This window comes from Alligator sinensis, unplaced genomic scaffold (genome assembly GCF_000455745.1).
Source record: "Alligator sinensis unplaced genomic scaffold, ASM45574v1 scaffold159_1, whole genome shotgun sequence".
Taxonomy (NCBI): Eukaryota; Metazoa; Chordata; order Crocodylia; family Alligatoridae; genus Alligator; species Alligator sinensis.
The window spans coordinates 861,480-886,544 of record NW_005842222.1 but is presented as its reverse complement, the minus strand read 5'-3'; the positions used below and the strand labels follow the sequence as shown (position 1 = coordinate 886,544).

Here is a 25,065-nt window from a genome sequence, read left to right as displayed (position 1 = left end):
GACCTACATGGTATTTGAGACTTTAATAAAGGGCTGGAATACAGATGCTAATAACATGACATGAGTCAGTGTAAAAATGTTAATGCTGTTCTACGAGGGCAGAGGTTCTAGCGTAGTGACAGGAGCTATGGTTGCCCATTGTCTCTGAAAGTTGGTCACAAGATGTGTCAAACCGGGTCCCGAAATATCAGTAGCTTCTTTTGAAAATGTTGGCCCAAATGGCTGTACGCAAGTAAGTCATTTGCAGAAGCAGAAATCGTATTGTAGTTCATGCATCCCAGTCCTGCTTTTGGACAATGCTATCTTTGTGTGATGCTGGATTACATGCGCATTGTAACGTAGTATGGTACTCGAGGACTTAAAGATAAGAAAATCATCAGTGATCACTATAGTGTTAAATCAAGGTACTTCTTTAAAAGTAAAATCATATATTTTTATAAGAAAAATGTTTTTTTAAATGTTGAATTGAGGCCAGGTTCAAATAAAGACAACAAATGTCTTATTTGAATGCTTATTTGAATATCTATTTGAACATTAGTATTGCAGAATTCATTATTTGAATGTATTTGACAGTGAAGCTAGTGAGAGAAAGAGCTCTGTTACCTCACTGTGATCATCCTCATTAGCACTGTGATACCCCTGCCTCCACTCATGAAGGATTAATCTGTTTGTCCTTTTTCCCCTTTGTTAAGCTGCCCACCACTATGTTCTTTGGGACATACCTTTACGTATGATTGTATGTGTAATACATATCAATAATAAGTTTTATCAGTAATAAACTGACATTTCCTCTCATCAGCCTTTATCTAAACCAATGATTCTCAACCAGGGTGCCATGGTACCCTGGGTTGGCTTGAGATCCTTTCACAGGTGCCATATGGTGCCACATAATGTTAGTACTGTTAGGTGTGCAAACATGACTCACAAGATGAATCCCATATATTTTGCAACAGAAAAATTAGTCTTTGCAGCAGAGGAATTTTTCTATTATTTTTCTGTAGTCAAAAAACAACTGAAAATTAAGAGCTAGCATTCTCTAAGGGGTGACTTCAGTTTAAAAAGGGGTTACTGGAGTCCAAAAACATTGAGAACCACTGATCTAAACTAACTTGGTACCATCAGCTTCCTTGTAAATAGTTCACTCCTGCAAGTACTGATACCAGGACTTACAGAAGACAGTGATATACAATATAATGCCTGCATATAATGTGAGTCATATCCTGTTTTAAGTTGTCACAACAATAGATTAAAAGAATATTATTAAATAGCACAAAATGGTACGAAATGCTAAAACTGAAGATACCTGTCCAACTTTAATTCAACCCTCTTGCTGCATATGCACCATGATACTGGCCAGTGGAAATAGGAATATTACTACGACCATCCACATTTTGCCTGAAAGCCTAGTGCAGTGATTCTCAACCAGGGTGCCAACAGATCCTTTGAAGGGTGTCCCAGAAATAAATGAGGTGCAATGAGAAAAGCAGGTAAGTACAGGCTCAGGTTTGTACTTGCCTTGCTGATCCCCTACTCCCATTGTCCAGTGCCTCTGCAAGGAGGTAAGCACTGTAATACATAAATTCATTTTTTAAACTGGATACCACTCACTTCATAAAAGCTATAGAGGGGTGCCTTAAGTCCAATAAGCTTAAGAACCACTGGCCTAGCTATTACAGCATTTGCATCAGAAGTGTGAGACTTAAATTCTAAGCCTTCTTAAACCTGCGTTGTTTAAAGCCACAACTCCCCTCACTTCCTGGGAGAGTGCCCTAACCACTGTGCTATAAGATAGGCTTAATGGAAGCACCCTCTACTCCTGCAGCTGAGCCAAGAATGCAAGAGTTATAGGGCCAGGATGAGTAATAAGCAATAGGGAATGAGACTCCATAGTTCAGTGATACAGGGGACAGAGAATTCAGGTTTCTCCACTCCCAGGTGAGTGCCCTAACTACTAGAATACAGAATTAGGGATCCCTTCCTTCATGTTCTCTCTCTGGCCCCATGATCCTAGACTAGAGATTAGCAGCTCCTACAGAAGTAGGAGATAGAGTTTTTAATCTCCTTAGGCTAAGGAGATCCTGGAATTCAGGTCTTCCCCTTTTCAGGTCAAGTATTCTCATCAATAGTCTATCAGGCAAAAGTTGGCCTTCACTACCACCGCCATCATCACCACCATCTTTCTGAGCTGAATTCAGTGTTGTTGGTGTGAGTTCAGCATGCTCTGAGCACACATAATGACTTAGGCCCTTCCATGGACATAGGCCAAGTTAATATACTTCCCCAGCAATATCCTGGATGGCAGAGTAAAGTAAATGGGCACTACGTTCTTATGTGATCAAACTGGATTGCCTTTGATCATTTGCAGAAGCCTAAGTCTAGGCAGTCAGAGAACTTGGCAGTCCAACAAAGAAATGAGAAATGAATTAAGCCACTTAACATGTCTTATGGCTTCTGGGATAGTGCAAGTGAATGTCACTTAATGCTGCCTAAGTCCCATTTGTTGCCTATGAAACCCATCTGGATCTGGTACAGAGGGCACAGCCAGTTTCCCTTAGCATCAGCTTCTCCTCCCTGCCAACTCTGGCTGGTTTCAGAATGGGATGGGAGAGAGGGAGCAGGGGCAGCTCATTCTAGGGGTTCCCCAGCTGGCACTGGAGGGTGGGGTGGGTGAATTGGAGCCTCCTCACCTCTTGGGGGCTCCAAAACATTGGCCCCACCCTCCAGAGGGGCTGAAAAGAAACCCCAAACCAAACCTCCCTCCACTCCCTTTCCCCCATCCTGTTCTGAAAACAGCAGCAGATTGATAGGTCAGTGCAGATGCAAGTTACAAAAGACTCTGTTTTGAAATGTCTACATCTGAACCCTCATACAATGAGGGTTCAAATTTTCACTTGATCAACCATTTTTTAAAGAGTTTGCAGCTCTGCACTTGTGTTTGGTCACAGTTGTAGATAGCTTTCTGTGACCAAACTGGGTGAAAAGTGTCACTTCTGCCTGTACCAAAGAGATTTAAATTAAAATGTATCACTCTATTCCTATTCATTTCTGAAGTGTCTGAATGGTATTTTGACATCTAAATACAATCCTATTCCACGCTGCTCAGTTAACTAATATCATCTAACAATCTTTAACTTGTAATCGAGATGAGATCTTCAATAGCTCTAGTGATAATAAGGGAATACAACTATTCGATGGAAAGAAACTATACTTAACCAAAGAGTAATGTTATTACCAGCTGTGAAACCACACCAAGCAATCTAGGCTCAAGAAGTTAAGTGACTGCCTGACAATTAGGTCATATCTCTGCCATCAACATCCAATAAATGCTTGGATCTATCTAATCTATCTTTTACATTCTATTTATTAATAGCAATAAAACAAAACAGACAGTACATTTCTAGTGATTGGAAGAGGATCTCTAGGCTGTGTGCTTAAACTAGTTCCAGTTTTATTTCTGAATCTCAGGCATATACACACACACTGAGAACTGTCAATCTATAATTGGCTGTTAATGTCAGTCAAGCTTAACTACTGCAGCATAACAAGTCATTTTAATTAGAGAAGCGCTTGAGCACAAAGTCTGGATCTACATGAGGTTTAGCTCTAGATCTGAATTCTGCAAAAGGGGTGCTTGGCTCCAGGATGTTTCAGTTTCATTTAATCCATGTTTTTTTTTACTACAGCTATTTTACTCTCTCTCAAACTTTGTTTTGTGAATGACTAATAACAGCATCATCCCTGTTTTAAGAAACAGAGTGAAGTAACAGAATGACTCACTCTTTGCTAAATGGTTTCTTTCCTTGGCCATAATCCAAACCTTACACAACACAGTTTATCATTTTTTGTACTGAGCTGGTCATATGAGAGTATGAAACTATGTTCATCTCTCTGAAGTTATTTTATATCATTGTCTTCTAGAACCACTGTATTCTATCCCCCATATTTTCCAAGTAATCCTGTATACTTTGTTGCAATGAAAGCATGTTATTTATTTACAACTGTTTAGCAATTTTGTTTTGAGCACATAAGCTCAATGTTTAGCTGAGCTGTATGATGCTTTGCTTATTCTTTCACAGCTCTGTCTCTTTTTTGTTTTTAGGGCTATGGCTAGGATGTATCCTTCTTAAATTGAGGGTGTGAACAAATGAACAGTATGCTACAGATTAGAAAGGCAGTTGCTGCAGAGCAGATGATGCATGATAAAACCCCACCTCTGTTATCCCATGATAAATTGTTCATATGTCCATTCCATTCAGGGCCGTCCCGGGGGGGCAAATCAGGGTGGCTGCCCCGGGCCTGCGCTTTGGGGGGCACTGCAGAGCTGGGTGGAACAGCACAGTGACTCTGCACTGCCGCTGGCTTCACATCCGGCCACTCAGCACACCCCTGCCGCTGAATCTGCCATCGAATCCAGCATGTCTGGCTGCTTGGCACCCTCCACACCCCCACACACCCCCCAATCAAACCTGCTGCCGAATCCAGCATGTCTAGCCACTTGCCACCCTCCACCCCACCCCGCCAAATCCGCTGCCAGCTTCCTTGCGTCTGGGGGCAGGGCCTGCACACAGGCTGATTTGGCCGAGGCCCTGCACCCTGCTCGGGTCGTCTCTGATTCCATTGGAGTAGATGGGTATAAACTGGCCAAGAATAAATTTAGGTTGGAAGGTAGAAGAAGGTTACTAATCATCTGAGCAGTGAGGTTCTGGAACAGCTTTACTAGTGGGGAGTCCAGCTATATCTATGTTGAGCTTCCTCTTACACTATCCCAATACTGCCATAGTACTAGTACTGCTACACAAAAATCTCAGTAAAGGTGGAAGTATTAGCATACACCCACCATTGCAATTTATATTCACTACCATATTACTGAATCCTTTTCAGAGCTGATCTAGATGACACAAGGCTTGTTTTCACTAAAAATTAACTCAGGTTATAGAGTGGTCCCTAACTTGAGGCCTTGAGTGTGGTGGCACTTCTAATATGAACTAGCTGGCTCATCAGTGGAACAAGTTTAAAGCTTATTAGCTAGACTAATCAGCTGTCAACACCAACACTTGCAGCATGGATGCTAGTTAGGTCCGCATGAATGCCCCTAATCCTTTCTGTGTACCCAGAAAAAGTTCATGAGTGGCTTAGTGCACCACAGAGCAAAGAACAACCTAACATGTCCCTAGGAGCCTCTTGGTCTGTCTACACTGCCTCCACGGCAAACTCAGGAACATTGACATGAAGCATGCCCCACCCACTCACCCCTCCACATGCCAAATTTCAGAAATGAGGCACTGCATCTGCCCCAGAGCAGCCCCATGTGTGTGCCCAGAAGCACTCTTGGGGCAGAGAGTATAAGAGTAACTTTGGACACATACAGTACTCAAGGTTTCTTAGATGTCTACATTGCCTCACTTTCTGGAGTTAAAGTATGCAGAAAACAAGCAGCTGGGGTATGCTTCATAGCCACACTGCCAAGCACACAGCACATAGTGTAGATATTTCTTTGGTACTACATTCATAGGTAATAAGTAAGTGCTGACAGGGGGGGCACAACTCTGTGCCACCAGCCACAGTAGGAAGGCACAACTCCATGCTGCCCCCACCCCTGCCCCTGTCCCTGCCTCTGCCCCTGCTGCTGCCAGGCATTGGGTCCAACCAGGCTGCAGCCCCCACACCTCTCCGTTTGGCACAAAAATCTCACTGCTGCCATCACCCCTGGTGCTGGTGGGCCCTGGCTGTGGTCAGGCTGCAGCCCCATGCCCCACGCCCCACTGTCAACAGCAGAGATCTGGGAGGGCATGTGCCCTCCCACATGCCTCCCTGACGTGTTGCCAATGACTGCATTTGGATGGCAGACACAAAGTTTCATTATCATTTACAATTTGCCTGCTCTTTCTCTCAAACTAAGGTAAGTCAAGAAGTAAAGCAGAAAGATAACTTGGTTGACCTTTGTAGTGAAGGTATTTTTCAGAGAGATTAAAACTCCATTGCCTCCACTGTTGGTACAACTACTGGAAGATTTCTCAAATTTAGACAAAACCTGATAGAGGGAAAATTGTGAAATACCATCATGCCTTCCATTCTGGAGTTAACAGATCTGGAGGATAATAGTTATGTATAGGGGCAGAAAGTATTCTATATTCCCTGGAATCAAACATTCCCATTTGATCAAACATAACACTGTTGAACTGCGGATAATATAACCTAGATCTACATGCCTCATACCACCTAACTGTGTTGTACCTTTGGCATAGGAAAGGATTACAGAGAACAGAGGTACGGGATTCTGAGACGCAGAGAGAATGACAACATAGAGTACATGTATACTGCAGCTACACAAAATATGTGGATACTACTGCGCCTGCAGGGTAGTGTGTAGATAGCTGAGCTATTTTTTACTGGAGATAGCTGTTTGACAGCAGCACAGGACTCAAATCCAGCTGACTATTCAAATATTCAGCTTGCTTTTGCAGCTGACACTGAACTTGGTGCTGCCATGGCTAGAACAGTATTGATTTCCATGATTCCAAGGCAGCTCATAGAATCATAGAAAATTGGGGTTGGAAGCGAGCTCAGGAGATCATCTAGCCCAACCTCCTGCTCAAAATAGGACCAGCCCCAACTAGATCATGCCAGTTGAAGCTTTATCCAGCTGGGCCTTAAAAACCTCCAAAGATGGAGATTCTACCAGCTCTCTGGGTAACATATTCCAGTGGTTTGCTAACCTCCTAGTGAGAAAATTCTTCCTAATATCTAACCTAAACTTCCCTTGCTGCAACTTGAGACCATTGCTCCTTGTTCTGTCATCTGCTACCACTGAGAACAGTTTAGCTCCATCCTTTCAAACCCCGCTTTAGGTAGTTGACGGCTGCTATTAAATCCCCTCTCAGTCTTCTCTTCTGCAGACTAAATAAGCCCAGTTCCTCAGCCTTTCCTCAGATGTCATGTGTTCCAGCCCCCAACCATTTTTGTTATCCTCCTCCAAATTGTCCACATCCTTTCTATAGTGGGGGTCCCAAAACTGAACACACTACTCCAGATGTGGCCTCATCAGTGCTGAATAGAGGGGAATAATCACTTCCCTGGACCTAATGGCAACATACCTACCAATGCAGCCCAGTATGCCATTAGCCTTCTTGGCAACAAGGGCACACTGCTGGCTCATATTCATCAGCTTCTTGTCTACTGTAATCCCCAGGTCCTTTTTTGCAGAGCTACTGCCTAACCAGTCAGCCTCCAACCTGTACTGGTGCATGGGATTGTTCCATCCCAAGTACAGGACTTTATACTTGTCCTTGTTGAACCTCAAGAGATTTCTTTTGGCCCATTCCTCCAATGTGTCTCGGTTACTCTGAGTCCTAGCCCTACCCTCCAGCATATCTACTACTCCCCTCAGCTTGGTGTCACCTGCAAACTTGCAGAGGGTGCACTCTATGCCATCTTCCAAGTTGTTGATAAAGACATTGAACAAAACCAGCCCCAGGACTGACCCCTGGGGCACTCCACTTGACATTGGCTGCCAGCTAGATGTTGAGCCATTGATTACTACTCTCTGAGCCCAATGCTCCAGCCAGTTTTCTATCCACCTTACACTCCATTCACCCAGCCCATACTTCCTTAGCTTGACTGCGAGAATGCTGTGGGAGACTGTATTAAAAGCCTTGCTAAAATCAAGGTATATCACATCCACCATTCTCCTCACATCCACAGAGCCAGTCACCTCATCATAGGAGGCAATTAGGTTGGTCAGGTATGACTTGCCCCTGGTGAATCCATGCTGGCTGTTCCTCATCATCTTCTTCTCCTCCTCAAAGTGCTTAGAAATGGATTCCTTGAAGATCTACTTCATGATTTTTCCAGGGACTGAGGTGAGGCTGACTGGTCTGTAGTTCCCTGGATCCTCCTTATTCCCGTTCTTAAATATGGGCACTATGTTTGCCCTTTTTTAATCTTCCAGGACCTCTCCTGATCACCATGAGTTTTCAAAGATGATGGCCAATGGCTCTGCTATCACATCAGCCAACTTCCTCAGTACCCTCAGGTGCATCCCATCTGGCCCCATGGACTTATACATGTACAGGTTTTCTAAGTAGTCCCTAAGCTGTTCTTTCACCACTGTGCTGCCCAGTGCAGTAGTCTGGGAGCTGACCTTGCCTGTGAAGACAGAGGCAAAAAAGGCATTGAGAACTTCAGCCTTTTCTGCATCCTCTGTCAAAAGGTTGTCTCTTGCACTCAGTAAGGGACCCACATTTTCTCTGGTCTTCCTCTTGCTGTCGACATACTTGCAAAAACCTTTCTTGTTACCCTTTTATGTTCCTTGCTAGCTGCAACTCCAGTTGTGCTTTGGCCTTCCTGACTTCATTCCTGCATGCCCGAGCAATATTCTTATATTCTTTCTTAGTTATTCATCCAAGTTTCCACTACTTATAAACTTCCTTCTTGCACTTTAGTTTACTGAAGAGTTCCCTGCTAAGCCAAGCTGGTCCTCTGCCATACTTGCTAGGTCTGTCTGCACATCGGGATGTTTTGTTCCTGCACTCAGTAAGGTTTCTTTAAAGTACAGCCAGATCTCCTGGACTCCTCTCCACCTCAGACTAGCTTCCCAGGGGATCCTGCCCATCAGTTGTCTAAGCAAGTCAAAGTCTGCTTTTCTGAAGACTAGAGTCCTTACTCTGCTGCTCTCCTTTCTTCCTTTCCTCAGGATCCTGAACTCCATCATTTCATGGTCACTGCTGCCCATGTTGCCATCTACTACTACATTGCCCACCAATTCTTCTCTGTGAGCAGCAGGTCAAGAAGAGCATGGCCCCTATTTGGCTGTTCCAGCACTTGCACCAGGCAGTTGTCCCCAGCACTCTCCAAAAACTTCGTAGATTTCCTGTGCACTGCTATATTGCCCTCCCAGCCGATGTCAGGGTGATTGAAGTCCCCCATGAGAATGAGGGCCTGACCAGGAAACTTCCACTAGCTGTTAGAAGAAAGCCTCATCCACCACTTCCTCCTAGTCTGGTGGTCTATAGCAGACCTCCACCACAACATCACCCTTGCTCTCCCCTCTGACTCCAACTCAGAGACTTTCAACAGGCCTGTCTCCAGTTTCATACTGGAGCTCTGAGCAATCATATGGCTCTTTTACATAAAGTGCAACTCCTTCTCTTCTCCCCTGGCTGTCCTTCTTGCACAGTTTATAGCCATCCATGACAGTGCTCCGGTCATGTGAGCTATCCCACCAAGTCTCTGTTATTCCAATCATGTCATAGCTCCATGACTGTGCAAGGACTTCCAATTCTTCCTACTTGTTTCCCAGGCTCTGTGCATTTGTGTACAGGCATCTACAATAACGAGTTGATTACCCTGGTTTCTCAGTAAGTAGGAGAGCACCTCACCCGGTACCCCGTCTTGCTTGCTCTTCCTCCAGGTTTCCTGCTTCCCCATTTACCTTAGAGCTTTGCTCTCTGTTCCCCAGCGAACCTAGTTTAAAGCCCTCGTCACTAGGTTAGCGAGCCTGTCTGTGAAGACACTCCTCTCTCTCTTCATTAGGTAGATCCCAGCTCTTCTCAGTGACATCCTACGGAAACTTTGACACTAGGAGTTGTTTGCTACTTATAAAGTGTCAAAGGGGGAAAAGGGGCAATTGAATCAGAAGGGATGCACTCTCAAGAAAGGTAAAATAGTCATTTTCTTGTTGTGGCAAGAAGCAATATCACCTGTTTTTATAGGATCTAAGACTAGCTTTGGAGATCTGTTTCCTCTGTTTTATATTATTTATTTCTCTATCCTTAATAAATCCTACATTATTGCAGTTCAGGTAGCTGTAAAATATCATTTGGGAATTTCATGCAGCCAGTCCCAGAGAGTTGAACAGCTTTTATGCAGAAAACCTGCAGCTTCTATTGCTTGGGATCTTCAGTTAAAAGGCAAAGAGCATTTATATACATACATTTTTGTGCCAGGACACACTGGAGATCTGGCACATCAGAGCAGACTTGATTAATTGAGCATACATCCTCTTGCTGTCGACATACTTGCAGAAACCCTTCTTGTTACCCGTCATGTTCCTTGCTAGCTGAAACTCTAGCAAGTTGAGCAGACCCAATTAATTGAATCTGCTCCACGTGGGAGCTGACACACACTGCTCTGCATCTCGTGCAGTTGTATAAGTGGTGAAATGCATCAGTGCACAGAAAATGGCGGCGGTGCACTTTTGAACTAAAACATGTCTGATGTGTTTTAGTTCAAAAGCGTGCTGCCGCCATTTTCTCAGCATTGACTCATATTTCACCGCTTATACAATTGGTTGTGCTGCAGCACTGGGCACTTTCCAAAGTGCCCATCGGGGTGACTCAAGCATGCGTACAAATGTCCATAGATCTAGGAGGCCTTCCCTTTTAAGTGTGTTATTTGCAGGGCTGTTATCTTTGTAACAGAGACAGCAAAACCCAAGGCACACAAAGAAGAAGTGGGATTAAAGAGACAAGTCATTGGGCTAGGGCGTTTTACAGCAAAGGGGTTTGGAAACTCCCCTTACTCAGAAGGAAATGAAGAAGAGATAAACATCAGTCTTACTGAACCAGACTGTTCCTACCCACTCATCCATTCCATCTGTTTTCAAACACTGATTCTCTGTCTTCCCAGGAACCTTATCTTCTTTCTCTCACTTTCACAAACCGGTATATCCTTCAACCTATTTCATTCTGCCCACTATCTGAAAAAGCTCCTTGCAAGAACCATGCAGTCTATGGCATGGAATTTGAGGACCACTGCAGTGGAAAATGTAAGTGTTAAGGCTGCAAAGTATTTTTTCAGTAGGTGCATTTACACATGCGCATTTACTGCACAGTAACTGAAATTACTGCACAGCACGGGCATGCATCTACATGTGCATGCCCATAATGCACAATTAATATGGTGACTTATGCCGATTTGAGCATAAATTTGATACCTGCAACATGCAGGTATCAAACTTACACCCAATTAGGTACTGGGCAGTAACGCATGTATCAATGACTTACTGTGCAGTAACAGTGTGTGTGTGGACTGACTTGGGACTAACTTTAGTCTGAAGTCAGGCCACATGTAGTGTTAATGTGCTTTAATGCCTGCACATGTAGATGCCGGCCTATACCCACTTACTTCGCAGTAATTTACTGCACAGTAAATTTAAGACAGCATAAATGCACGTGTAGACACACTCAATATAAACTTTTTCCATTCACTCTTAACTCAAGTGGAAATGGGAAACAAATCTTCTCTGGGAAGATAAGTTTTCATGACTGGATTTCTCTCTTTTTTCTGAAAATTTAGGGAAAAATCCTTCAACCATTTTTAATGTTCATGTTTACAAAAATTATTTCCCTATTTTGTTGTTTCTTTTTGCTAAAATAGAGAAAACAATAGTTCTCTTGCCCACCAAACTTAACATACCCACGGTTTTTGTAATCAGTCTTCAGCAGGGAAAAGGCATAAGTATGAAACAACTTAGCTTTAAATTAACCAAATTGTTAATATTTAAAAATGCAGTAACAAACATGTACAACCAACATTCTTACTATTAGCACTGGGACTTGGTCCAGGGACACTCCAGGGGCCAGGAAGAAAAACATAATCTTCTGTTACCAATGCAGCAGAGCAGCATTAAAACTTTATTGAAGACCTGGGCTCATAGCAGCCTATAGTCAGTGGTGTTATATAGCAATGCATTCAACAGTCCTAATCTTACCCCCAAAACAAGGCTGCATGGGGAATTCCAGGAAGCCACCAGAGTTCTGGGACCAAAGACACACAGGAAATACACACACCATTCATGAGCTCAGAAAGCCTCTCACCTGCTCTTTGTATGGGGTCTCTGTAGCTGTCAAGGTGAGAGTAGGATTTTGCCCATGATACCGATTAGTTCAGGTGCACCAGCTGAAGGAGCATGTTTGCTTTTTAGCTGTTGTTGAGCATACGTGCAGTCATTATATACTTTTCTGCACTGTGCACTGTGGATTAGATTATTTATTATTACTATGATTCTCCCATTTCCTTTCCTTGAAACAGCCTCCAGGCCAAGTTCTTGATTTGTTTTATGTGGCAATACAGTGGCTTGACAGCTGCAACAATCCAACCAAGGCTGCTTAGCTTGGTGCACCACGATGATGAGTGGTGGGAGGGTAGGTTCCCATCCCATCTGTAGGCGGCAGACACACAGCTGCTTGGGGAGGGTGTGGAGCATGAGAGGGAAGAGCACCCTGCCCTCATCCCACATCCTTTGCTTGTCCCAGTCTTGCAGCCCCTCTTCCTCCCCACGCCATAGGCTTCAGAAATTCATCCTCATCTAAGATTTAGTGAGAGAAAACCAGCTGGGCTTCTTGCTCCCCACCTCTGGGGCCTTAAGCATGTAATCCTTAACCTGATCAGGCCAGTGTTTTCCTCATAGTTGGCAGATCCACAACAAGGGGTGCTTTTCATGTTCTTCAGCTTCCTAGGCTGATCCTAGTCTCTCCTGCTAGCTAGGCCTACACAGCATGCAAGAAGAACTGCTTTCCTGCAATCAGAATAACTCCCTAATGCTGTTCATACTGTGACAATGACTTGCTCCCAAACACTTCCCTGTGGCCATTAAGGAAACTTCTCATCCCCACTAGGGGCAACTGTGAGCGGGTGCCTTCTGATGAAATGCTTCCTCACACATCCCCCACATAGGCTGTATGTGTTGGAAATTGTATGCTCCTTCAGCCTCAATTGCAGTTGTTTGCAGGGACAATCACCTTTGGATAAGATTACTGAAACCTTTGACACCTGTTGCTACAACAGTCCTTTTTTTTCTCCTTCTTCAGATCCTTTGGGTGTGGCTGCAGCCAAGGCTGCAGATTTTGACTGGGATGTGCCCATGCTCCTGCTAGAATTTAAAAAAACACATGAGAGGTTCCTGGTTAAAGGGGCTCCAATCTTCCAGTTTGGGTCAGACAGGGTTGTCTACATGAGCCACCTACTGCACAGTAACCGGTGTTACTGCATACATAGTAACATCCCAGCACAGTTGCCTGGTGATGCTTACTGCGCAGTAGCGTCAGTTCATGCCCAGTGACGCTACTGCACACTAGTAACAAGCTACTGCCCAGTACGTGTCTTGTGTAGACGTGGCCACAGATGATCATATTTGGGATTAGGAAGGAATTCTACCCCACAGTCTAATTGGCATGGATTTTGAGGATTTTAGCCTTCCTTTATTTTAGAAGCATGGTCCTCTTCCTGGGCTCTCAAGTGTGTATTAGAAACTGCTTCCTGTCCTTGCAGCAGCAGGACATTGACAGTGCCTTTGTCCCCTGCTTTACCTGAAGCAGTTAGGCAATCTTGGTATTTTGGGGCAAAGTGCCTGGTAGTTGTGCAACAAAGTTGTTTGTGTAGTTTTAAGAGTAGATTAGACAAACAGTTGTACGGGATGCTTCAGATAGGGGTGATCCTGCCTTGAGTAAGGGGGCTGACTTTCTGAAGTGACCTCCATCCCTACTTTTCTATGATTCTGTAAGAAACTTGCCCCCCCCCCCCCCCCCCCCCCCACCAGGTTGAATTTCAATGTTTTTGTCAGTCATACAGTAGGGCTTTGGAATGCATGACTGTGTATGCTAGTTTCAATGAGCCAGTTTCAGTGAGCCAGAAAAAAATCTGCCCACGCTTGCCTTTTTTGGATGTGACATGTATATAATCAGGCTGGACGGGATCTATGACTAACCCAGAAAGGAGACAAGCTTGAGTGGTGCTTATCACTCAATGGACGGTAAGTGTCACTTAACACTTTCTTTGAGCCCCTTTAGCACATAGGATTCACTAGCTGAGATTCCCTTCTATCTAGATTCTGGTCTGCAACTGAGTTCAGCCCAGTCACTTAAATGGTAATTTCATGTTTGAGGTAATATAATCTCACATTTATATAACCTCATGTCAGTTTATGAAGGACTCTACAAGATTGTTTGCAATAGTATGAAACTAAACTGCAAAAAGGGAGTAAATCTTTCACGTTTGTATTAGGAAGCAGCAAACATGGCTCCTACACTGAATACCTGCATTCAGAGGGCTGCACTGATTAGTAATGCTGTTTTGAAGTAAAGAGAGAAACTCAGCATATGAAAATATCCTTAGAAAATAGAAATATCCCACAGACATTTGACCAGTGTTAAGGATCACAGCAGTGGAATTAACATAGCACTTGACTCATCACCAGGTCATTTAAATAATATAATTATGGATCATCTTTATATTTATTTAATCAGTAGAATTATACCTTGTCTGCCTATCATTCACTGTGTTACAGAAGCTAGAGATTTGAATCTAAGAGAGCATATTTTTCCTTTTTATTTGGGTTTGTTTATACCTTGGCAGAGCATCTGGTTTGTCTGGTTTGTCTGGAATGGAGTCGTTATTACTTTTCTTGCCAGGGTGAAAGTTCACTGCTTTTTAGAATAATTATTTGATGTCTAAAAAAAATCTTGCTTAATTGTGATCTAATCTATGTATAGTTAGATAGATTTAATAGAAGTTACCTCACTGTCCAAAGTGAATTTAATTAACTATTTGGGATAGCTCATAGGTTAATACAATGAAGACAGTGTATTGGCAAGAAAATAATTATGTGATTGGGGCATAGACATACTTCCCAGACTTAATAATGCTTGATATCTGGTTTCCAATTCCTTATAAAGAGAGATGACTTACTGCTTATCATGTGCTAGGCTTATTGAACCCAAGGGAGAAACTGGTATTGAAAGAAGAGAACAAGCTGCTAGAACACTTAAAAGTTAACATAGTCATGAACTCTGAACTATTCAGGATTGCCTTCCTACAGGATACAAATAATTTCCACTGACTCTCCTGCATGTTTTTTGTACCCTGTGATGAAAAAATAGAGACCTGTGACTAGATTTATGAGGAAAGCCTTTATAACACCTGTTACATGTTCTACTGCCTAGTGGAATTTGCAATGCCAAGTTAGGCATCCAGGTTCCCTATAGGAAGAATTAAATTTTTAAGAATAGTGTTTGTAAAGGCATGGGCACTGAGCAGGGAGCTGTCTGAGCTGCCACTAGACAATGCTAAAGAGAACCCAAGTGAGAAACTCACAAAAGGGACAGAAATTACACATAAATCGATATAAGTGATCAGAAACCAGTTCAAATCTGTAACACAACAGAAGTTCAGTGCACATAAACAGCTTTCAAAATGGCTGAAACTGGTTTAAGATAAACCTGGATGGATGTAGCATCAAACTTAACTGATTTAGGTTAAATCGGTTTATTGAACTTATGTCCCAGATCCCATCTAGATTCAAGTTAACTCACAGTCCCCCAGCATCCCAGGATACCTTCCACCTCCCCCACAAACCCTCCTCGCAGGGTGGGTGGGCTAGTTTTGACCCTAGTTGTTCAGTCTAGCCCAGCAGGGAAATGTGCTTTAGCACTCCCCAGCTTCTGGCTTGGGCTACTGCAGGCATGTGGCTGCATTTCCAGAATCAAAAGTGAATGTCTGTTCACTCACCTATCGGTTCAATCTATGCAGCTTAGACTATCCTGCAAAGATTGAATTGATTCAGCCTCGGACTTTTTGACTGTCTGTACTTAGCCAAAGAGAGTTAAGTGTCTCATTTCAGGCTGGAGGGAATTGTCTCTCTGCACAGGATTTATTCATGGATGTAGGTACTTAAGCTAGGTTGGTGCTGTTCTCCCAAAAAAGGGGAACAGGAGGAAGAGATGTTCCTTCTTTTATCCAGGCCTGTAATTAAAACACTAACTTGCAAATGGAAAACCCTGGTTCAAAATTCCAACTCTCTCTGAGGAGACATAAACCTAGATTTCCCCCTTCTGACTTGAGCCTTTACAATCCCATTATATAATATAAGCAAACAAAAGCAGCATTTAGTGACAGTGGCAGGATATACCTCCCCCTGCTGCAAACCCTAAAAACATGGAGATAAAAATTCAAGGAAAAAGTCCTGCGAGTTCCTTTCTACTTTTCTAACCCACAGTATGTACCTTGCTGTAAGTTCCTAGTGGAGACAACACACTGTAATTTCTATCACAAGATGACTAAGCAAGGTCAAGACTTACTTCTACAAGTTCAGCACTTGATCAATGCACATTAAATGCGTTTATACAATTATTTTCCTTTAGCAATGCTGAGGTCACACAGTGTTAAGCTTTTATGAAGTAAGGGGACTGAGTCACATGCTGAATATAAACAACACTTAGCAGAGCTGAGATTTTAATTCCTGGTCTCATCTTTTCCAGAACACTTTTCCTCAGCAACACCTTTGTTGCCCAGAGGAATCTCTCATTGGTCAGCCCTCACTGAAAATGAGCATCAGCAGATCTACCATCAAATTAAGCATTGCAGGTTCAGCTTGAGGCACGTTAGGTCTGTTAAAACTAAAAATGTTAAGACACACTGTTGACACACTGTGCCTTAAATAACTGATGTGTTAGGAGTCAGCACATGAGAGACAAAAAGCATGCCCATGTCAGTGATTCTCAACCAGGGTGCTGCAGCACCTATAGTGTTAAGAACATTCTGACCGGTGGTTTGCCAACAGAAGAACTGCTCTACTGTTTCTCTGTAGTCAAAAAATGAGTGAAAATTAAGAGCTTGTATTCTCTGAGAGGTGCCTTGTGTCTAAAGAGGGATGCCTTGAGTCTTAAAAGGTTAAGAATTGCTGGCTTAGGGACTGGGAGCAGAATAGCCATGGTAGTGCAGGGCTCAGTTAAAGCGTTACAGGTCTGTCTCTATGGCACAACTTGCATAACTTCTGGAAGAAAGGAGAGTGCCAGCAAAACTTTCTAGTGTAGACTAGACACAGCCTAAGTTTCCATGAATTTCTGTGCCATTATTTGTTTATCTACTCTTTTTGAAGCAGAGCATTTTGTTTAAATTCATTTGTAATGAAGTTTTGGTTACTGGCTTTGGTTTGAGAACAGTTGTGGCTTTTTGTCTGGGATATATTCTTCCTTTTTTAAAACCCCTGTCTCCTCTCTCCTTACTCAAAATAACAACAAATACGGTATGAGCAAAAAAACCCCAAAACAAACAACAACAAAAATCTAAACTCTCTTCCATCCCAAATTAGAAACATATAAATGATTTCCAGTCCAAACATTCAACATACAAGTATAAACAATCTTCACTCTAAGGCATCTTAAAAACAGAAAACTTTAGGCTACTTTCATTTACCTTCTCATTTTTGAGCCAATAGGACATACTCAGGCCACATTTACAAGCTTTCCCCTGCATGAAGATTAATTAGATTTTGGTTTGTTCTAATGAAGGGGTGTGGTAGCGAGACGCCCCCACAGGCTTCCGAAGGGGAGAGGGTAATCCCCATGGGCCCCAAACCCCGGAAACAGACCCTCTGCGGGGATAACTTACCTCCTGCCGGGCAGCCAGAGCAGGAGCCGGGACCATGGCCACAGCCACTCAAGCCGGCGTTATGCTGGCTGTTTAATCAGCTGTTTCCCATGCGGGGAACAGCTGGACCAATCGCAGTGGTCATACCGGCCACTGCAGGAAAGTTTAAAAGCCCCACCAGAACCCGGGTGGGAGAGGAGCCAGAGAGAGAGAGAGAGTGGCTGGTGGACAGCATGCCAGATGTACTGAGGTTCCTGTGTGGGAGAGGAGTGGCACAGCTGGTGCGTCACCAGCAGGAAGAGCAGGGGAAGCTCATCAGCTCCCTGCGGAAGGCGGACAGGGAGAAGTGCTTAAGCTCCCTATAGGAGACAGAGCAGGAGAGACATTTGAGCCCCCTGTAGGAGGCTGGGGGAAAGGAGGCAGCAAGCTTCACATCCCTCTCCTTCCCGGGTGAATATTTCTTTTGAAGGAAAAAAGGAAAAATTCAAAGAGGTAGGGAGGGAAGGCTGTGCATTGAGGCCAGTGGGACAAGAGCCAACTGAGCCCACGCAGATGTGGGACCCCACCTGAAGCAAGCTGTGGACAACCCCGCAGGGCCAAAACCACCATTGTACGGTCACCCTTCTGGTTGGTGAGTGGACAGGGTGTAGGGGAGGTGGAGCCCCATGGAACATTGTGCCAAGAAAATCGTGAGTACTACCGTATGCCGGGAGGCCCTCCCAGGAAGATCTCCACTGAACCCCCTCTCTTGATAGTATAACATCAAAGTCGTGGCAGGTGAGTTGAGGGGAGGGGCTACATACCCGGCAAGCCGTGCAACACGTAAGGCCCCAGCAATCACAAGGGGTCTCCCAAGCACAGTCCCTTGTCATGGCAGGCAACCGTGCAAATATCTATCACTAAGAGTCCCCAAGAAAATTCACTCCAGCACCTCCTACAAGCCAGAGCTTCATATAATCACCTCAGTTATGTGGAGAGTCTCATGTAATCACCTAACTCCAAGAGTTGCAACTTTCAGAAAAGTACCAAATACGATTCAGACAAATGTCACTAAAGTTGGCCATACTGCAAATAGACTGTAGTTTTTGTGGCAAGGACCTTGTCTTTAGATATTTGTACAGTACCTAACACAAACCGTGGTAGAGGTTTCTGGGTGCTACCAAAATATATGCTAATAATAAAATAGCCTGCAGCCAACAAATAAGGAAGGCAGATTGGAAAGCTGATAGCTTTATATTTAACACTGGAACCACCTGACAGATACAGGGCAGAAAGGCTGTCGCACACAAGAAAAGGCAGAAATATGTTACCAGATGCATTTTTCTGTATTGTGTGCTGCACCTCATGCAATATAAACATAAAGACAGTTTCTGGTATAGGGTAAATATGTACTCTTTCACCTAACAATACTAGCACCTGGTCCTTCTTACATTTCCAACAGTTAAGTAAATACATCCCACGTTTGATCAGTAGTCCTACTTCATATGCCTGCTTCCTGGATGTTAGGCTTTTCATTTTTCATAACTCACATTACCACATTATCCAGGAAGGCCTATAATTATAATACTTGAGTCTTAAATAAAGTAAGAGTCCCATACATATTCATGCAGAGGCACCATCATCTGAGGTCCACAAATTCAAATGCCTTAAATTCATTATATATGTAATGACAACCAGGGAAAAAATATTGGCCCCACTACAGTCAATGGGAGACTTGGCTTTAATGTGGCCTGAATTTCCCCCTGTTCTGAAATACTTGCTCTCCTAGCAAGCACCCCTGTGGGTTTCAAGTCTGCAGGTTGGGTGGCACAGACTAAGATCATTAATAATTTTAAAAGATCTGAAAAATATTTTTTGACATTTGAGCATTTTTTTAACAGTGCTAGGACCACCTGGATGGGAAAATGCTTTGCAGTAATGTTAATATTGTTATTTAAATTATTATTCACATCATGCAAAGGTAAACATTCTAAAATATGGTATGATAAATAACTGCATGTTATTCTTCAGGATAAAAGGAGGCAAAATTCTATCACATGCTCAGTACAGATGACTAACTGCAGTCAGAGTACAATTTTTGTTTAGGAAGCAAATAGATTCAACAGCTGATTTAAAACTAAATTCCTCTCTCAAATCTGTTTGTTCAGAGTACCATAAAAGGAAAAGCATGAACAGTAGCCTCTGCTCATTCTCTGGTTGCACCAGGACACCTGTGCATCACACATCAAATATTACAGTTTGTGAGCAGTGTTGAATTAAGCCCCGGGGACTAGAGTCTTACTTACCCACAGAACAAGCAGTCAGGTAAGGAGCAGTGCATGTTTGTCCTCACTACTTTAATCTTCTTTGTTCATGTCATTCACTGCTGGGAAAGGGCCCTATGTCTTGTAATGCTGAAACCTGCCATGCTACTGAATCTCCCAGGGTGGAATCACCTACCCTCCCACTCGTCATCATTGTGCACCAAGCTAAGCAGCCTTGGTTGGATTGTTGCAGCTGTCAAGCCACTGTATTGCCACATAAAACAAATCAAGAACTTGGCCTGGAGGCTGTTTCAAGGAAAGGAAATGGGAGAATCATAGTAATAATAAATAATCTAATCTAGTGCACAGTGCAGAAAAGTATATAACTGGTTATGTGCTCATGTTAATGTGCTGGGTTATGTACTATGTCATTTATGGGAGGAGTTGGGTGTTTCAGCAATGAATGTACCACAGCAGGCACAGCAAGTGGGAAACCAACAGAAAGTGCTGATAAAAGTGTGTGTCCTAATCCTTCCCCTTTTGGGATAGGGTAGCACCTATGTCACAACCCAAAACCATCTCTCCAAGAGTTAGCTGTCCAAGTTTGTCAGAGCCCACATGTGCATGGCAGGAGGCACAACTGTAGGATTGCACATTAGATCCAGTTGTGCCCTATTGCTGCTGCAGGGGGAGCTCTTTTCTGAGGACGCTCCTAGCCACCAGGACCACATGCAGCTGAGGCTGACAGCCCCGCAAGTGCTGGAACTCCCAGGCCCTGCTGTGCCTCGTGCTCAGCCAGGACCCAGAGTCCTGCAACTGCCAGGGCTCTTGGTCCCAGCTGAACCTTACATGAGGGACAGCTGGGACCAGCAGCCCCATCAGTTGCAGGGTCTCTCAGTCCCAGCTGTGCATGAGGTGGAGCCAGGGTCAAAAGCCCCACATGAGCTGGGGGTTTCACGCTCCCTTGAGCTTTAGAGATCATAGCAGGTGTGATCCCCAGGCCCTGGGAGTTTCATACTGGGCAAGGTGCACCTCTGTGACTGGGAGCCCCATCAGCTGACGGGGCTCCCAGACACAGGGGAGACCCTGCCACACATGTGTAGCAGGGCACTAAGATGTGCCTGCTCCTTAAGGCTGAAGAAGCCTGGCCAGGGAGCTTGGCAGGCTAAGTAGAGCTCCCTAGCTGCAGGTTGCTGGGATAACAGCCTAAGGGAGTAATGGGCCACACCTGCTGACATCACCTGATGGGCAGGAGGCAGGGGTCTGAGTTATAGGCCCAGGCTGTAGCTAGTAAACACACAATCTCTCTCTGGCAACTGACAGGGAGGAAGCTCCTGCCTGCTGAAACTACTTGAGACCTGGTGCTGCCTGCCTAGCTCTCCCAGTACTGCCTGCTCTGCTATCTAGGTGCTACATGACTGCAGGCATTGGCAACGCATAGAGGGTGCACGTGGACCCCCTGAGCATGGCTGTGCACCCCCTGCAAAAAGGTGCTGCCGGCAGTGTTGGCAGCGTCTACAGGTGGTCACTGACTGCTGGTTGGTGCTCACCACCCTTCCTTCCCCCTGCCACCAACAGTGCTGCGGCTGCCTGCGGGAGCTCCCACTTACCTCTGCCACACTCCTGCTGTTGACAGCATCGCCACTGCCTGCAGGAGCTCGCCATGCCCCACCACGCCCTGGCCTCCAGAGGTACATGGTGTTCATGACTACAGGGAGTCTCCCAGGTACCTAGAATAGGGGAATGTTACTGTGAGTGGAAGTTTATCCCCTTAAAGAGGCTGTTGTTTAACTGTTGTTCTTACTAGTATTTAAGTTATAGCCTAGGGGCTTGTGTTTGTGTTCATGTTTGCCCTGGAGGATCGGGATGAGGCTAGAAGGGGAGGTTTGGAGGCCTCATTAGTGCCTGGAGAGAGAGGGCATATGATTTGGTGGAGCCCAGCGTCAGGCACAGTGAGCCCAAAGCACCAGAGGGGCGCAGCCACAGGGGCACAGTGAGCCCAGAGCACCAGAGAGGAGCAGGTACAGGGTCAGAGCTAGTCCATAGCACCAGAGAGGTGCAGCCAGAGGGGCGCAACAGCCAGAGGGGTGCAGCACCCATAGCGCCAAAGGGACACAGCTAAGGGAGTACAGGGCCAGGTGTCGAAGAGACAGCCAGGCATCTGAGGAAAAGGCACAGAAAGCCAGTAACCAGAGAACCCAGTGACAGCGTGTTGCAGAGAGACAGGAGCCAGATGGTTCAACCCCAGGGGCGTATAGAGTTGACGATGGTAATAACACCTGCAAGGCATGGGACACATGTAGGGAAGGTGTGTATGTACCACTTGGTATAGCTGAGCACACGAAGGGCAGCTTCCTGCCTAATAAACAACTTAATTATTTACTAACAAGGCATGGCAGATGAGATAGGCAGGCAGACTGTCCAAGACAGGTGGATAGGCCAATGCAGAGGGCAGCCTCAGGATGGCCCCCTGTCACAACATACAAATTAAAGCTCAATAGCAACCAGCTGTAAACTTAGATCTAAAAAAATGTACACTAACTTTATAGCTGGCTGGATCTTTTTATCATGCAATAGCTATTTTGCACGTGCAGCTGGTCTTAAGGTAACTGCACAATTAACCAGCTAATTGCACAATACCTGTATGTGTAGAGGGGTCACAGAAACAGAACAGAGGTCACTTCTTTTTGCCAAGATGGTGGGACATGCAGAAACAGAACTTTAAGTGTCTAGATAATTTGCTTGCAAAAACATGGGAACATAAGGATTTGGGGGATTAGGTGGTCATTTTGACAATTGCAGTCTTGGACTTAAACACCTATATTCCACCTACATTTTTTTGTGGATCTGGACCTGAATCATTAAACTGTATGTATTGGTGGTACACACCTGCATTTCACTCACACCTAAACTCATGTTGACTCTAGGAAGATTCAACTGGTGTTTGTATAGAGTTGTGAACCATACTGTAGATTAGTCTTATGCCTCTCAGTGGCTGTCATCTACAAAAATTGGGTAGTATCCCTTTAAAGAGTGTACACTCTAGTGTGTGAGCCCTCTAGTAGTGCTGATTTAGAAATATGCCAGAGCAGCAATTCTAGGTTTTTTTTTTATTATACCTTTTGTGATAAGCCAAAAGTAGACCCAGAACTTCAGCACTGACATGACTGGAGTTGTATCCAAAATCAGCTGGAATAAATGGAGGACTCTTTGGGTGTATCTACACATGCTTTTAGGTGCTCCTAAATTTAATGTGCATTATCTTAATGCGCATTAAAGCAATTTAGTTTCGTGTCTACACATGCACACATTGAAACAGATTGATGCCATGTGCATGGACTGATGTGAGACTAAAGTTAGTCCCAAGTCAGTCCGTACACAGTGTTAATGAGCCTTAATGTGTCTACATGTGTGTTAATGCACTTCAGCTATTCGCACCTAAATTTGATACCTGCTTTTGCAGGTATTTAAACCTAGAATACAGAATATATATTCTTCATTAGATGGTGGTAACTGATGACTCTGAAATTCATGCTAAGCAGTGGCCTACACACATAATTTAAAATACAAAATACTGATGTTAACTGCATAGTGTGAGAGGATGCAAGTTCATGGCTAGGTCATCTGAGAAGAAATAATGAGGTATCACTTCCAGCTTACCTTACTATATTCATGATGATTTTAAGTTGTCTGGTATGTAACCATGTGAAATGTCTATCCTTAAGTAATTAGTATGGTAAATATTTCTTTTGCAATTAACTCACGTTTATGTGCAGGAAGAGACTTTCTCCATATGTGATAGGTGTCTCCTCCTGATTTGCTTTTGTTTGGCTGTTTCCTCCTGATTTACCTTGTTTTGCCTAGTGGTTCCCTTGATCCTCCAAGGGCACTCTCCAAAAACATGTGTTTTTCCTGGTTGTTAATCAGTTTCTTGATACGTTCCAAACTTAGTAGATATGGACAACCTCTTGTCAATGAGGAAGGTAATTCATTCAAATTGGAACCTTCTGATAACCAATAATGAGCAGTTTGATTAACAGGAGTTTCCTGTTAATTACTGCTTGGGACTCTCTCTTGATTTACAGAACTACAAGAATGCTTTGAAGATGCTGGACTAAGGGTATAAGAAAGAAGTAAAACAGCTAACAGCACACACTTCAAGAGTGAGAACTCTCTGTCTAACAAACTACTGCTGTGGTCAGCTTACTTGAGAAGTTGGAGAGAAACAGACCACCTTTCTGTTGCCTGTTTGGTGAGAAATCATCAACTTATAGCTAATTACTGGGCTTTGCTTTGGTTTGGGCTCATTTAACTTTGAATACTTGTAGTAAATAAAGCCTTTTTGTCACTTATTGAACAAGGTGTCAATCCTCTGGTTAGGACCTCATGTTTTTATTTGCCAACAGTAAGCATTTCTCCAAGATCAGTCAAACTAAGCCAACCTGCTCATGAAGACTGAAGAGAGTAACATTAATTGTACAAATAATGTACAAAGGATTGTGTCTATATAATAGCCTTGTGTTTGGAATAATACCACACATGTTATTTAGCAGTGGCCATGTGCAGATATTACCAGGTATACTAGCCTACCTTGTTACCTGGACAGTGCTCTTATGGATTAGTCTAAACTTAACTGAAACTACAAGGTGTAACCACCTCCCTTCATTAAAGGTAGTTTTAAGTAACAGTCACTTTTCTTTATGTAACCAACCAACTGAAACAACAGCAGTCTCCACCTCAAATACAGGCACATGTCACCACCCAAGATAAAGGCACATGCCTAGAACATGTGGGTGGCAGAGCTTAGTTGGCCAATGTTTCTGAATGGGTGTGTCTGTGAGGGAGGCCAGAGGTGCTGAGAAAAGGTGGAAAGGAAGCATGGGACACAATACAGTACAGGACAGAAGTAGTGGGAGTAGGACCTTGAGAAAATAGCCTAGGGATGCAGGTCTTTTGAGGGCTGAGCTAGCTAAGAGTGGCTTGTAGGGCTATGCAAAACAGCTATGTTTCGTTTCCATTTCAGATTTGACCATTTCAGAGGGACAGAGATTCATTTTGGTGTTTTGGATCTGTTTCGGTGCTAATTTGGAGATTCGGATTGGCTGGGGACAGGCAGGCACAGCCAGGAAGCTGCAGGTTCTCCCATGGCTCCTCTGGCTGTGTCTGCCTCTCCCTGGGTGGGGGGAGCCATGGAGGAAGCCCCCATGGCTGCCCTGACCGACGCCATCCCTCACTCGGCCCCAGCCCCCTGGCACTTTAAAAAAAAAAAAGTCCTGCACTCACCAGCTGTAGCAGCAGTGATCAAGGCCACTAAGACTTCATGGCAAAGCCCCCCCATGCAGTGCGGGGCACTGAGGGGGCAGCAGTGATCCCCCCCACCTGGCACTCATATGACATCTGCCCCATGGCATGGGTGCAGCATGGCTTGGCAGGGTGCTGCATGCTGTCTGGGAGCTGA

At 44.2% G+C, this 25,065-nt stretch overlaps 1 long non-coding RNA gene across 3 annotated transcripts in view; it reads left to right on the top strand.

Annotated features, from left to right (window-relative positions):
• LOC112550843 overlaps positions 1-24,013 on the top strand; it is a 24,926-nt gene extending 913 nt beyond the window's left edge. For 2 of the 3 annotated variants that reach the window (XR_003094883.1, XR_003094882.1), the window contains exons 2-3: positions 19,512-19,668; positions 23,693-24,012. This is a non-coding gene — a long non-coding RNA (uncharacterized LOC112550843). Of the gene's footprint in view, positions 1-13,556; positions 13,751-19,511; positions 19,669-23,692 lie in introns of those variants that run through there. The other variant, XR_003094884.1, reaches the window with a different exon arrangement.
• The last annotated feature ends 1,052 nt before the right edge of the window (positions 24,014-25,065 follow it).